This window comes from Aedes aegypti, chromosome 3, assembly GCF_002204515.2.
Source record: "Aedes aegypti strain LVP_AGWG chromosome 3, AaegL5.0 Primary Assembly, whole genome shotgun sequence".
Lineage (NCBI taxonomy): Eukaryota > Metazoa > Arthropoda > Insecta > Diptera > Culicidae > Aedes > Aedes aegypti.
Genome location: NC_035109.1, coordinates 132,865,305 through 132,881,263, shown reverse-complemented (window position 1 = coordinate 132,881,263; position 15,959 = coordinate 132,865,305). Strand labels below are relative to the sequence as shown.

General features: G+C 36.6%; 1 protein-coding gene across 4 annotated transcripts in view; it reads left to right on the top strand.

Moving 5' to 3' along the window:
- Window positions 1–15,959, top strand: part of LOC5571073 (synaptic vesicular amine transporter) — a 155,206-nt gene that overhangs the window by 55,769 nt on the left and 83,478 nt on the right. For 2 of the 4 annotated variants that reach the window (XM_021849911.1, XM_021849908.1), the window contains exon 1: window positions 955–1,172. The exons of the other annotated variants lie outside the window; for them this stretch is intronic. The gene's annotated coding sequence lies outside the window, so the exon portion shown is untranslated. Of the gene's footprint in view, window positions 1–954; window positions 1,173–15,959 lie in introns of those variants that run through there. 4 annotated transcript variants of the gene reach the window in all.

Genomic DNA, 15,959 nt, shown 5'->3' with positions numbered 1-15,959 from the left:
TGCAACCCAGAGCAGAACGAGAACTCACAGCATTATTCGTTTGAAACTGTAGGGGAACTAGGTGCGAAATGCGCCATCGAGGTAAAATATGCCACCACAATATCTTCAAGATAAAAGGTGTTTTAGTAAAATTTAATAATTTGTTACTCTATGAATTTTTACCATTTCTACTGAAAAACATTCCTCAATTTCAAGATAAAAAAAATCTGAAAAAATATATTAACGATTTTAGCAACCTTGAAAGTGAATGATGTGGGGCAAAATGCGCCATACTTAATAATAGCTCGGAGACCATCGGTGAGATTCTAATTAAAAAAAACATAAATAAAGTAAATGAATTTAATTAAAATTCAAATTTAAAAACTCAAACGAGACACAGAACTGCATAGTATATGCTGCATGCATAAAAATTAGGAAAACAGCCAGATTTTGCACAAACAAAAAATCATTTCGTTGAAACTGGGTGGTGCCTTATACCCTACTGTTTTGAAAATCGTTGGCTATAGATTGATTTATTTCAAGCTTCTTTGATAAAGTTGTTGTTTACAAATTGAGTTTTTGATTTTTTTTTCAAAAGTTATATAGTTTTGTTTCGGTTTAGGTTTATCGTGCACGGTTTGTTTACGGACTACAAAAGAGGCCGTGGTGCGAGGATGAACACTAGATTTTCTGAACAAACAGATTGTATTTGTCAATGTTATGTTCTCTTGATTGAAGGTTTCCTTCAAATCTTAAAATTTGTTTTAAATAGTTTGGTGGTTCAAAATTCGAAAATAGAATAACCTAAACTCCCCACGAAAACACAATTGAGGTTTTCCTTAGGGAACGCATAATACCCCGCCTTCCCCTAAGTAGCTTCCCGGGATGCTGACACTGATGATGATGATGATGATTATGGGGGAGGGCCAGTAAAGCTCAACGCATGGTTTTGGTGTTCCAAGAGATGAATTTGACTGGGGCCAGTCAACGGTTGCGATTAGGAGAGAAAGCATCGCGCGTTCTGTCGTTCGTTCTCCCGGTTCTGGTTTATCGGTATGCGCGTTCTGTTGTGCGGCGAATGCAGGAATAAAAACGTGATTTTGGTGATTCAGAAATTTTGGGTATTTTTGTGTACATAGTGGTGGTTTGCTGGAAGGTGTACCCGAAATTTGGAATTATATTATCCTTGACCGGTACGTAGTATTATGGTTACAGTTGAACTGTTATGGATAGGAATATCAACGGTTTGATTGAAGATGATCTCGTAAAACAACTACATAGAAGAAAAAGAGTCATGTCTTTCGTGTCAGTATGCTTAAGAATGCTTTAGGGATTCAAATTTCGTAGCCCTTTGGTGCATGTACTGCTATGTTATGTATTATAAATATTGATGATCCTCGCTTGTGGTACACAGAACTAGCGTAATGGTGGTGGTAGTTATTGGCCGTTAGACAAAAAACTGATCTTCGCCGTTTTACGAAAGAAAAATTAGGAAAAATCACTGGGAGCATAACAATGTACAGTATGGAATGAGTGCACATGTCAATTCTTGTTGCTCCGTGATAAGAATTATACATCTATTGAAGAAGGAGAGATGGGACTTTTCACTTATTCTCTGAGTGCTAGTAAGGCTCCCATATGTTTGATCTATGACGACGCTGACCAAGTCCTTACTGTCAGTTGGGTAAGGGAGGGAATATTAGTGTGTAGTATTTGTTATTGCTAGAGACCATGAATACCTCTGCATTCTGCAATCATCGAAAAAGTGAGAAAGAGAAACGATCTGAGGCCATCTTTGGTTTGTGATACGATAAGTGGATAAGAAAAAATATTGATCAAACACGCGATAATCAGATGAAATTTCAATTACGACGCTGCTTGATTTCCTATCAGAATAAAACACAAGCACCAAAATTGTGGTTAGTATGGAAAAGCGAGGTAAATTTGCCCCTGAACATACTATTTGAACCACCAGCAAGTGACCAATCGATTAAGTTTTCAGCTTAAGCGGATGTCTGGTTCTCCAGATTTGTGCTCTTGAAAATTTGAGTTTTGGCTTCGATTCATCTTCACCTTAACTTCAACAAATTAATTCTAGTTGGGTTTGTTCAAGAGATAGTTTGCCGTGTTAGAATTTGGACACACTTGAGAAAAATAGAAACTTGGATAAAACCACTAGTATTCGCTCTCAAATAACTGCACTAATTTAGGCCTGTAGAATTATGATAGTTGTAAGAAGGAGGCGACACACATTGGTCCAGTTTTAAAAAATCATGGCATAAATTGCGCATTCTCAATATTTCACTACATTAAGCCATTACAAGTGTTTTGGAATATGATTTAGGGTTTAGTCTCTATTTTGGACATAGTCACAATTTTTTGGTTGTCATAAGGCAAAATTCTAACAAAAATGTTGTTTTTCATACGTTTTTTGGCTCTCAACTTTTTCAAACCACTATCGTTTGGGCAAACTTAGGCAAGAAGAATCTTCTTCAACCAATTCCTTAGTCTTAAACGTTTGACCAAGATATCTCCGCGGGGAGTGGCGGGGAGCGATTTGTACGGTATAAAGAAGCTCTTTTTTAAATATAGGTACTTCAAACCTACAACAATAAGTATTAATTTAATAAGGTTCACTACACTTGAAAACAAATTTGCATCCGATGATGCTGAATCTATACGAGAATGAGTTATCGACCAGTAAAAAATATTCTGAAACCCAAATTTTTCACGGGTTTTGGTGAAAATTGATTAGTTGAGTTTTGAAGCAAAAATTCAGGTTTTTGATCATGTGCAGCTATTTAACGTCTGAACATGTCGAAACACATGTTTAATTTTAACTTCTCGTACGTATTCTCAACTATCTGATATAGTAGATGAATGTTTGACTTTGTTTTTCAACTAAAAACTAAGTTTGGAAATGGGGGTTTTGCCAGCTATTTGAAAATCTGGACCAATGTGCGACAGTGGTCAAGATATAAAAAAAATCGTGGTAGATTTTCTGCATTCTCCTGCAATATTTTACTCTTTTAGCCATGGAAATTGTTTTGGAAAATGAAGCATAGTCACAATTTTTCGGTTCTAATAGAACAAAATTCTGACAAAATTGTTGGTTTCCGTACATATTTGGGCTCTAAACTTTAAAACCTTTAGCCTAAAAAACTAGTATTAAGGTAATTTTTGACAAGAGGAATCTTCTCTAAATGATTCCTTAAACTTTTAAGAGCGATGCATATGATGAGATCCAAATTTGCTTGGATTTTGATAGTGATGAAGTCGTCAAGTTTCCAAGCAAACATTAAGACGAAGTAGACCGTCATTTAAATTTGTACGCGTTGTTGATGATTATTGCTAATTCATCTCACGATTCTAAATCAAAGAAAATCAGTTTGTTTTGCACTGAAACAGCTGGAAAAGTATCAGCATACTTCATACATGTTAGCGTGTTCAGACATACTTTTTCGAGCCAATATAAACTTTCAAGACCGAGGTTTATCACTTTGAAATTGCAAGCTTCAAAGTCATCAACGCTACTAAAACGAATGACGGGATACTTAGCTACTTACTAATGATTCTTGGGAGGATTTTGAAGGGATCACTTAATTCTAAGAACTTTATTGTGAAATAACAAAATCTACTAAATTTAGATCTCCTGAATCTAAAAATGATGAAAAAATTCTTACAACTCGTGTATTTTTGCCATATTCTTTTTGATCATTTTATTGCATAGTAAAAAATTTAAAATCTGCATAATCCGCCAAATGTAGACAACTTCCTTAAAATAAGCACGTTATTCGAGAACAAACGGGTTTATGAGCAAAAAATATGCATTGACATCTTTCAATTTTGTGTTCCTGCACATAGCGAATAAGATGTGACTATCGAGTAGTTGATGTGCTGTTTCCCATATGTTTGAGCTGGAAATCCCATATAACCTTCGATTCAAATGCGCCAGCTCATGGAACGACCAAAAAAGCTGAAATTTTTATGAAGACTTCCTCTAACCCAAAGGAACAGTCCTGAGGGGTGCCCCATGGAATTAAACGACTTTATTTTTCTCCCATACGGAGCTGGGCCAGTCTAAGGCTCAGTTTGCTAATGTCTACTAATTTTTAAGTTCCACCCTTATTTAAGGTCATCCAACACTACTTTGTTTGTAGGACATCATACCTACAAGTGCAACCAGTGAACTTTCAGAGGTTTATACCGTGCGAGATCGAAATGAATCTAAATCCGTCCGCTTCATACAAAACGCCTACTACAGTCATCCCTACATGAGTCGATATTGAAAGGACCATCGACTCATTGAAATATCGAGTCATGGAACAGCAATGTTACGGAAAGTCGTTTGAGGGGACCATCATAGTAACCAAGAAAATTGATTTTTATTATTGGTTCCATGAGTCGATATCGAGAAATGGAACATCGACTCATGGAGGTTTAACTGTATTTGTATGAAGTGTAAGGATTTTGAGCCTGTACGGATTTTGGTCCCCCACTATATATGTCAAAATAAATTATAATATATAGGCTGCTGTAACTATCTTTTGTCAAGATTCAAGATATGCAAGAACTCTTTTGAATATAATAATAAAGATCCACAAGCTCAAACAGTGATCCACTAGAGTATTTTGATATCGAGATTGACATCCATAATGATTCGCTTAACCCGAGTGATATAATAGTAGCACAGACAAACAGACGTCACACACTCATCATCGTCCATCGATCATCCTTTTAACGATCGATTCAAATATATTGTAGGTGGCCAATCCACCAACCGCAGCGCTCGCACCGTTTTTGTTCGCGTTTGACGTTTACGATTTTCTCATTGGGCGTAAATGTTCTCTCGACTATGATTTTGATCGCGATTTGTTCAAAGTGTTACGTCTGTTTGTCTGTGATAGTAATTTACGGAACAAGTTGCAGAATGATGAATTTTACAGCACGAGTTGTAAATCCTACGAGGCTTGCCGAGTTGGATAATAACGACGAGTGCTGTGGAAATCGAGTTCTGCAACGAGTTACGTACAACATTTTTTGCAATTTGGTAGAAGACCCTTGAGGGTATCAGAAATCATATTGTGATGTATTCATCATTATTTTGAAATTTATGAAAATTGTTATGTAATGATTCATTACGCAACTCAAAACAGTTACGTAACAGTTATTCGACTATTGCCGCACTGCAAAACTCAGTGCAGGAAAGTAGGCTGTTTCATAACAGATTGGCGTGATGAAAAACAGCCGATAACGATAAGAAATTGCAGTGAGGGCGGATTTTTTTTTACGATTTCTCATCGTAATAGACTGGTTTTCATCACGCCAAACTGTCATGAAACAGTCTACTTTCCTGCACTGGAGTATGCAGTGCGGGAATAGTCATTACACAACTGAAAGCAGTGCTGTAATGATTCATTACGCAACGCTTTCTCATTACGCAACTGTTTTGATTTGCATAATGAATCATAACGCAACAATTTTTCAAAAATTGTAAAATAATGGTGATTACATTCCGATATAATTTCTGATACCCTCAAGTGGTCTTCAACGAAATTGCAAAACGTAACGTAACTCGTTGAGGAACTCAATTTTTACAGCACTCGTCGTAATTATTCTACTCGGCAAGCCTCGTAGGATAAATTTACGGCTCGTGCTGTAAAAAACATTATTTTGAAACTTGTTCCGTAAACTACTATTGTCACTATACTCGTACACATATCTAGTTTCTGCTGGGGGTGTGAACTGGATATCTACTAGCAGTCTGGCTGCTGTCAAGCTAAAATATTCATCAAAATTATCCGAGTATGCCTAGGAGTGTGCGATTATTACTTTGTCACGCTAAAAATGGTATATATTTTTTTGACACAGAAACAATCAACTGTTGAGGAAACGATTTTCATAGTTTTATTGATAGGTAATGTTTTTAGAACTTTTGTGAAATATATTTTTAACTAACAAACGGTCAATATATCTGATTCAGCAAATTTACGGCCTACATCAAACTGCATAAGCTTTGTGTGAATTATTTTAAGTATGCACCTTGAAAATGGTTTCCTGCGAAACAAGCATTGAATGGCCAAAAGGTTCGAGAGCTCGCCCTTTCAGGTTTCTAGTAGTGACCAGAAGGATTCGGGAATGTTCCTGAAGCCGGAGTTATTGGGCGTGGTCGAGTACAAATGGATTTTTATTACTGTGCTTTTAAACCCCTGTAACAAGGCAAATTTTAATTCACGAGAATTTCTGAAATCGGCTCTAACATGGCCACTTTATCATTCTTAGTTTTCAGAAAAAAAAACGCATTAATGTGAACCTCATGAGAAAGGATTCGAATGAATAACCATATTGCCGTCATTCGAATGATCTACGATCATTTGTTGGGTTCCCGGGCACTTCAAATATACTATTAAGTTGCTAATTTGTGTCCGAAGAAATATATTAGATCATCACAAAGGATATTTGAAGTTACCTTGGTTTAGCATTAGCATCAATGTTCCGAATTTACAAATCATTTAGAAATTCAGTAGAAGCTCATCAGAACGACAACTGTTTTGACGACTAAAGTTCATTTTTCGGTCTCTTAGAAAATATTTAAATGTTGAAATAAAGTTTCCATCCGTCCTGATTTAGCAAAATTTGTCCTGATTTATTTGCTTTTTTCGACAAAAATTGTTTAACAAATCCGGTGCGTTTTGCACATTTTTCCGAAAATACGTGATATGTTCTGATTTTCTCAACTGATCAGATAGAAGAAGAAAAGCACAAATTTTTGACCTATCCATACAATTTTGGCCTACTTCTATTCTATTTCTATTTAAAGTGCTTGCACAGCCAAAGCATACTGGAAATACCGAAATTTCTCCCAGTATTTTCTTATCAGCATTGATGTTTGCATCATATCCGTGATATGGTACAAATTTTAAAATGGCCATTCCCACTGTGCACACTTGGGTTTGAAGGTAAATTATTCACGTAAGAATAAAGTGATAAACTCAATTTTTAGAATATTCAAATGAATACACGGGTAAAAATGCGGCACTCTAAAACAGGAGAAAGAGTCATGATTTCGGGAGGAAAGTGTGTTTTCATGCTATGAAAATACACCATGACCAAAAGTCATGAAATCATGAAGCATTTTTCCGTAACGCCTTCGTTAAAAAATTGAAAACGTAACGTACAGCCGTTACGTTTTCAATTTTTTAACGAAGAAAAATGGCAATTAAAATTCTCAAACCATGAAGCATGTATGCTGGAACCATGAATAAAACTCATGGAAACATAAGCAATATTCATGGATTTAGTCATCTGTCATTTATGATTCCTATTTTTGATACGAAAAGTGGCAATTTCGGTCATGAAATCATGAAGCAGGATCTGATATCATGAACACAGGTCATGAAAACATAAGCACTTTTCATGTATTCAGATGCCTGTCATTTATGATTCCAATTTTGGTGCTGAAAAGTGGCAAGTTGAGTCATGAAATCATGAAGCTGTTACTGCAGGATCCCTGAATCATGAACTCAGTTCATGAAAACGAAGCATTATACGTCAATTTAGAACCCAGTTTATATTTGCCATTAGTAAACAAATAAAATAAAGATTAAAATTATTACTGCTTTTGTGCCGAGAGTTTCGAAATAATCCGTGAAAACATTCAACAAATGTCAACCTAACGAGTGTGACATCTTTAGCAGGAACGCAAACATTCAGTGGTTAGGTTTGTACGCAAAATGTAGTTTCGAGCATCAGTTGAATTGGTAAATGGTCCCTGGGCTGGTGGATTGCATGACTCATGGAACACTCCTTAATAACTCTGCGGATGTGAAAAGTGGAACTGGATCATCCGGCTGCCGAAGGCCTTTTGTGACCTACTCTGTTATAGGATGTGGGGTATGCATCACTTCCGAAGAGTTAAAATCGCCGACGAGCTTGTCAAGCAAAATCTTCGCTCAAAGTCAAACATCGCCCGGTTCTACAAAGTAAGTAAGTAAGTACATTGATTGTGTCGTGTGGGAACTCACGAGAATTTCACCAAGAATGTCATCGATATGATGACAAGATTCCGAAGAATTTAAACTTTTTCAAAACAAAACTTTTTTTATAATTTCACAAGAAAAGATCACCGATCGCCATGAGACACGTTGACTAAGGTGCAGAAAGTGACAGTTAGATTTGTGTAACGCCCTGAGTATATGAATTCTTGCATAATAATCACGATTTCATGACTTTTAGTCATGATATCATGAAACATAAAATTTTATGAAATCATGACTTTTTGTTCATGAATCCGGCAACGGTTTTTTTTCCGTGTGTTGTCGTACCAACCGTTTCATTTTAGGGAGATATAGAAATTCGTTGGGAGTGGCGTTGATAAGAATGTTAATGCACACTCCATTTATTGGTTCTCTTTTTCTTGTGATGGGACACAGATATGTTTCCCTTGTGCCTTGGCTTAAGCGCCTTTTCTCGCTCTCCGGAAAGACGTGAAGACTCACCCATAACGTAATAGTTTAAAATAAACAATAACAAAATAATCGACTTCAGCTCTCGATAAAAAAAAAACATCTTTAAGGGTATATTAGAACAAACTCACCAAATTATTCAAATTTTTGTGTCCAAAGGGGTGACCTCCAGTTTCCTTTACCAGTGGCACCATTTGAACAGCAATTATTATATAACAACATTTCTTTGCTTCTTCTAGAGTAATTGTTTGACTAACGTTCATTTTTAACACAATTATGATTTGAGCTCTTTCCGGGCAGTACTACACAGTTTTCCTTCGTATGAAAATAAGCACTAATTTGGATTTTCACTTCCACCAACCGAAACAAAATTTTGACGCGCAATTTGTTTTTTTTTTTTTCATGAAACACTAATTGTTCAGTTAGAACACTGGTGCAGCGGTAATTATAATTGTAAAAATAAAAGTCAAATTCATTGAAAATTTGTTCTTGCACCAGCCGATTTACAAACTCGTCAGCCGAATTCCATCCTTACGAATTGGGCCTACTTTGTATGAAAATCCGAAAATTGGCACAGAATTCTTGTAGGTTGAAAATTGATGCTTTTCCCCTATCCCTATGTTAAATAAAACTATTATTTATAACGACTTTTCTCTATTACAACGGTCCCTTGCAATGTCGTTATAACTACCTTCTATTCTACAGTAAACTTCCCCTAATTTCAACACAGTAACCTTCATGGTACTTTTTGAACAGTTGGGCTACTAGGGTTACCAATCATAGTAGAGTAAACACTCCCTTTCGTATTTTGAAATCGAGTAAGAGAACCGTACAAAAGTTGGTTATAGTTTTTAACACTTCAAATACAGCACAGCAAGTGTCATGACCGCAAATTACACCAGCGCGATAAGAAATGGTCTACAAAATCGCACATAACTTTTGATCAAAAAACATTCACCTCGGATATTTCATATTTTGTGTAAAACTAGCTCAGCTTTGTAGTAATTCAATTTTTTTTAGAATCGGTGGTTGCGAACACCATGAAAGTTATTTTTTTCCGATAAAATTCAATTTGGCCGCCAAATATTTTTATTTTTCCAAATGAAGCTCCTATGTTTTCTCTTTCTAAACATATGTTATTGTGGAGTGGTTGTTAAAGAAATTTTCGAGTTATGGAAGTTTGAGTGAGGCAAAAATCGAGGGGTCCTCAAAAACTGTTTTGATTATAACTAACGAGGGGTCCATCAATTTGACCAACAGAATACAGTTACTTCAATTACTCGACAGGAGCTTTCGAATTAGCATAAATTTAAACATTTTAAAAGACCATGTTTAAATAGTGGGCCGGTCCCAGCGTGAATTACTCACTTTTTCCATGTTTTACATTTTAAGCCTCACACTCTCAAAAAATCATGTGATTTTAAGACTTTTGGATGCACACAAACGAAGCGAACCGAATGACGTAAATTTGTGCCGAATTTTGAATACGTTAGTGTCTTATTCCGGAAATATCGATCGCAATTCCATCGTTTTCGTGTCGTTCAACATGTAAAAATACATTTTTTTTTTTCATGTGTATTTCAAGAACGTGTGTTTTTTTATCACTTACATCATGTGTCATTCAGTCATAACGTGAATTACGTCCGCAATAATTTTCATTATTTTTAAGAGTGCATAGATGACTAGAATTTGGGGATCACGACCCTTTTTAAAAAGTGATGAGTGTTAACCAATATCACTGTACCTTACAACAGAAAGGGTGTGAACTAAACATAGAAAATCAACCATATTTCACAACGTTATTACGACGTCTTGTTTACCAATCGTAAATTCCCGTTTGAAAACAGAACATTTATAATTACTGGCCCCATCATGCAACACCACTGTCACATTCAACCCTGTAATTACTTAATTTCAGTGCCGCAAAGTGTGCAATCTAGCAGTGTGATCAAAATTTCTTCTAATGGCTCTGCTACACGCTGTCCAAACAATTCAACGCGATGAACACACACACATACGCTGACCGTGATCTTGAAGTTTCACGCTCAATGACTTAAGCTCAAATAAGTACACAACGATTCAATAGTGGATGGTACACAGCGGCAACTTAATATAAACAATTATCAACTAGTGTTGAACCGAGTGAAATGCTTTTGTGGCAAATTCTCATGAATGGGCCGACAAAAAGTGTAGGCGATTTGTTTTTCATGAATGGACTCCGCACACGTATCTAATAGATACTATCTATCAGGTATTCAATCACCTTGATAATGAACGAATAATTAAATTAGTTAAGTAGTTGTAATTTTTACATATGCTCTTTCTCCCATAAACTAAGAACGATGCCCAACGTGCTCGGCGTTCTAGCAATACCTTTTAAATTGCACGTTGGATTTGTTATGATGCACTATGCCACTCATATGTGGCATCATACGGTGGTAATGAATTTTGCAAACATCCTCATTTGCGTCAATTAAGATAGTATTCTCGCTCTCCACTGAGTTCTGGATAGTTGTGTGCATACACATTCCTACTTACAGGCGGAAGAATTGACAAAGAATGTACTTTCTACTGTTGTCACCTTTGCAATAATGGGAACGACAAAACCATGATAGAACTTTTTCCTTATAAATATGAATGCAGTGTTTATGCGTGCGGGTTTATAGTACCGGAAGAAATAGCTGGGGAACAGATATGAAGGTCATCTGAAGCTGAATGCTCTTGCCTTATATTATAAGGGAAGACGAGGTACTTAATATACGCTCTCTAAGGAAATGCTCAACTTTAACGGTAAATTTTGTCGAAAAATTCATTCCAGTTGCGAATGGCCAAGATTTGGCCCGTGTGCGATAGGCGTGTCCCAGATAGCCGTAGCGGTAAACGCGCAGCTATTCAGCAAGACCATGCTGAGGGTCGTGGGTTCGAATCCCACCGGTCGAGGATTTTTTCGGGTTGGAAATTTTCTCGACTCCCACACACCAAAAAAATCTTAGATTTACACGTAACGTAATATTAGCCTCAATCATGCAAAGCCATTTCTCGTGTATTATTCAATGATAAAACCTATAAACACATCTATTATACAACATTGTTACCAAAATCCTTAATATTGAACGCGAAACGTCTTCTCTCGAAGAATGTTGCATGCAAAACGGCACGGTTTACATGATTTTCACGCTGAAAATTCAATCATAAATAATGCACATGGAATGACAAGCCGTCGATCCATCCATGTGCATTATTTTTGACAGAATATTCAGCGTAGAATCATGTAAACCGAGAATTCTTGTTTGCAATTTCACTTTCAAGATGCAAGAAAGCATGCAACATTGGCCAATGTTGGATGGAAGATCATGAAATGTTTTAGTTTCACTCAAGTTTGCAAGCATTATCGAATGCAATGAGACAGTTTACATTAATTATCGTTGAATGTTCAGTTCAAAGCTAGGTTTAAGTAAGAGTCGTATTTTTCCTTATCCATGTATCATATTCCCGACCAAAGGTACCTGATTCCCAATTTTTATTAATTACTAAAAGAGCAATAATATCAATGCAACCTATAGTTAATGAGCGCAGTTTGTCTTAACTATTGTCTCGTGTTGTGTTTTGAAGATTTTTGTGTTAAATAATGTTTATTTCTATAAAAATAATGTAGAATTGTATATCATGTTTTGTGTGGTATTGGCAAACATCTGTAAACTTCTAATTTAAAACACATGATGTCAACCTGATATTTTTTAGCACGCCAAAATTATATCCTCAAAACAAATTTTATCCTCGAAATTCATACCAAATTACTCATTTAGTTGTAATAATTGAATTTCTGTCAGATGTCATGTGATTCCTTAGCCAACATTAAGGCGTTTTCTGTGGTATTCTTAAAATTTCATTAATTATTATTTCCATAAATAATTCATTGGTAAGAATTTCGGGCTCAAATTGAGCCCAAATTAAACCAAATTGTATCCTACATGGAAGTTAAGGTCCTTTTCTGCATGATTGGCATTAACGTAGCTTGCATTTTTTTTCGGCCGACGATTTTTTTTTTTACGTTGCAGTGCTTTCTCCAAAGACTCCTTTACCTGGATTCACTGAGTTCCTCCTGGAATTCCCAAAAATCGTGCCTAGAATTAGTAGTTCTGGTTCAACAGATTTCTCCTGATCCTGCCAAAAAAACATCAAAGAATCCCTACACAATTACTTATTGCTTATATATTCCAATTGTTTCTTAACCCTTAAAAGCCCGAGACGAACCTTGAATTTTCAAATGCCCACAATTCGGGGACCAGTAGATCAATTAATTTGAAATAAATTTCATAGTAAATGCGATTAATAGGGCGACATTCAAAACTGAAAAGGCAATTGATGGCTCTTTGATAGTAAAATCGAAAACTTGAAGCAAAGAAAGCACCATGGCAGATGAACTAAACACAAAAAGTTATCTATTCACATTACGCTTGATTTCTAATCACTACTTTTTCGATCCATTTTCGTTATTGCTAGTAATTTACGTTTTTCATTATTTTCCATACGTTTTGACAGCTTTCGACTACCATTCTTCCATGCGCTTGTGTTGGAAGTTTGAGAAATTTGAGAATCCAGCGTAGCGTGATCAGTGAGTATAATACACACATCAGTGTTGCCTCTCAGCGGCCAGTGAGAGAAACTGAATGTTCGAAAGATTGTTGTCTGTACTTTTTGCCGGTGACGCCAACTGTTAGCGGTTATGAACGAAATGAACAGTCGTTACCTTATTGGTCTTACAATCTTTGGGCGAGACATCCCTCTTGACTCCACCCCCTTTTCTAGGTAACGGAAAAAGCGTGGTCACGAGGGGTCCAAAATTGGCCTCAAACGGATATTTCAACATCCGCGTCAGGCAGAAGGTTTTTTTTTTTTTTTTGAAAAATATCTGACGATGAAGGATCTGATTGAGAATTTACCCGCTAGGTGGCGCTAGTGACAACTTTCATTCAATTGCGTGTATCTCAAAATCCTTATCAGCCAGAAGGTTGGCGTCTTGGGCAAAGTTATTCATAAGATCAAGGTCTATCTGATTGAGAAAATTCCCGCTAGGCTTTGGCGCTTTGGCACTAGCGCCAAAATTTTCTTCAATCGCACGTATCTTAAGATCCCTATTATTATCCTTAAGCTAGAAGATTGGCGTTTTCGGCAAAGCTATTCATCAGATCAGATCTGGCGGTTAAGAGTCTGATTGAAAATTCATCCGCTAGATGACAGTAGTAACAAGGAATCTTCAATCTTCACTACCTCAAGATCCTTAGCAGCTAGAAGATTGGTGTCTTGGCAAAGATATTCAGCAGATTGAGGTCTATTTGGAGATGAAAAATCTAATTAAGAATTTATTCGCTAGATGACGCTAGCAACAAACTCTGTTCAATTGTCTGTTTCTTAAGACCCTTTGCAGCTAGAATGTTGGTGTCTTCGATAAAGCTGTTCAGCAGATCGGATTGGGAATTCATCCGCTAGGGGGCACTAGTAAAAATAAATCTTCTATCTTCTCTACCTCAAGGTGTCTCCGGCGAAGATATTCAGCTGATTGAGGGTTATCCGGTGGTGTAAAATATTGGTGGCAATGTTTGGCAGATAAGAAATTGTTACCAATGTGTTATTCAAACAGTTATGTTCGTATGCCATGGCCTAAAGCTGACAACGTAGAAATGCTGATAAAATCTGAAATGACTGTAGCAAATCAGCAACAGTATTGTTGCTCAAGATCGTTATCAATCAAAAGGTTGGAGTCATCGGCAAAGATATTCATATTTCTGGCGGTGAAGAGTCTGATTGGGAATTCATCATTCAGGTAGCGCTGGTAAAAATAAATCTTCAAATTTTTCTATCTCAAGATCTCTATCAACCAGGAGGATGGTGTCTTCAGCCAAGCCGTTTAACAGAATAAGGGCTATCTTGTGCTGAACAATCTGAATAAAAACACATCCACCATGGTGCAACACATTTTCTTCAATCGTTCGTATCTCAAGATCCTTATCAGTTGTTCAAGGGCTATCTGGTCATGTCTGATAGAGAATTCAACAGCTAGGTAACGATAAACAAAATTTCTTCAATATCCAGTATCTCGATATAATCTGATAGATTGCGCTATAGTCGTCTCTCCATAACTTTATGTTCATAATCTTTATATTGAGTTATAGAACCATGCTGAAAGTTGGTTTTCATGGCTTCCCTTATAGTATCTTGAAACGTAGTTGCATTGATTTTGTGGTTTATTATGTATGTGCACATTTTATAGCTGTTTGAATAACGCATTAGTAATAATTTCTGGTTGGCCATACATTGGCGCCAATATTTTCCACCTCCCGATGACCCTCAATCTGCTGAAATTCTGTGCTGAAGACACCAACTTTCTAGCTGATAAGGATCTTGAGATAGAGAAGATTGAAGATTAATTTTTATAAAAGCCGAGTAGCGAATAAATTCCCAAACAGACTTTTCACCGCTAGAAAGCCCTTATTCTGCTGAACAGATTTGTCCAAGACACCAGCCTTCTAAATATTAAAAATCTTGAGATATAGACAATTAAAGAAAATTTGTCACTAGCGCCACTTTGAGGATAAATGCTCAATTAGATTTTTTGGCTCCAGATAGCCCTCAATATACAGAATATCTTTACCGAAGGCACCAACCTCTTAGCTGATGAGGATCTTGAGGTAGAGAAGATTGAAAATTTCTTGTTACTAGAACCACCTGGCGGATGAATTTTCAATCAGACTCTTTACCGCCAGATAACCCTTGATCAGCTTTATCGAAGACACCAATCGTCTAGCTGATAAGGATCTTGAGATACAGACGATCGAATAAAATTTGTCACTAGCGCCACCCAGTGGATGAACTCTCAATCAGATTTTTTTTTTTGATCTGCTGAATATCTTTGCCGAAGACACCAACCTCCTAGCTGATAAGGATCTTGAGGTAGAGAAGATTGAATATTTATTTTCACTAGCGCCACCTAGCGGGAAGTTTTTCAATCAGACTCTTCACTTTCAGATAGCCATTGATCAGTTGAACAGCTTTGCCGAAGACATCAACCTTTTAGCTGATAAGGATTTTGAGATACACCCAGACAACCAGAATGTACGTATAACGTATACCTTATGCGTTATGCGATGCTTATATGTGGAAAGTTACACGTATAAGATTGTGCGAAGCGGCCTTGTACGTACATAAGTGGAGGCGATATAGGGTAGAAGCACCGGTTTTAGCCATACGCCAGTTGTGGCCATAAGGGATTATACACCGTTTTACAAAGCCAATCAGCATGAAACTTTTTGTGTTCAGTAGATCACATTCACATGATAGAGCTACATTCATTTGCTCGTCCAAATTGATTCAAAATAAAGAAAAACAATTCATTTTCTTTAAAATTTTAACTCCCATACACCTAATTTGGCCAGGGCACTCCTAATTTGGCCACTCTCATGAGGAATCAATGCGATTGGCCAATTTAGAAACCAAAGTTAAATCTCTGGCTGAAAC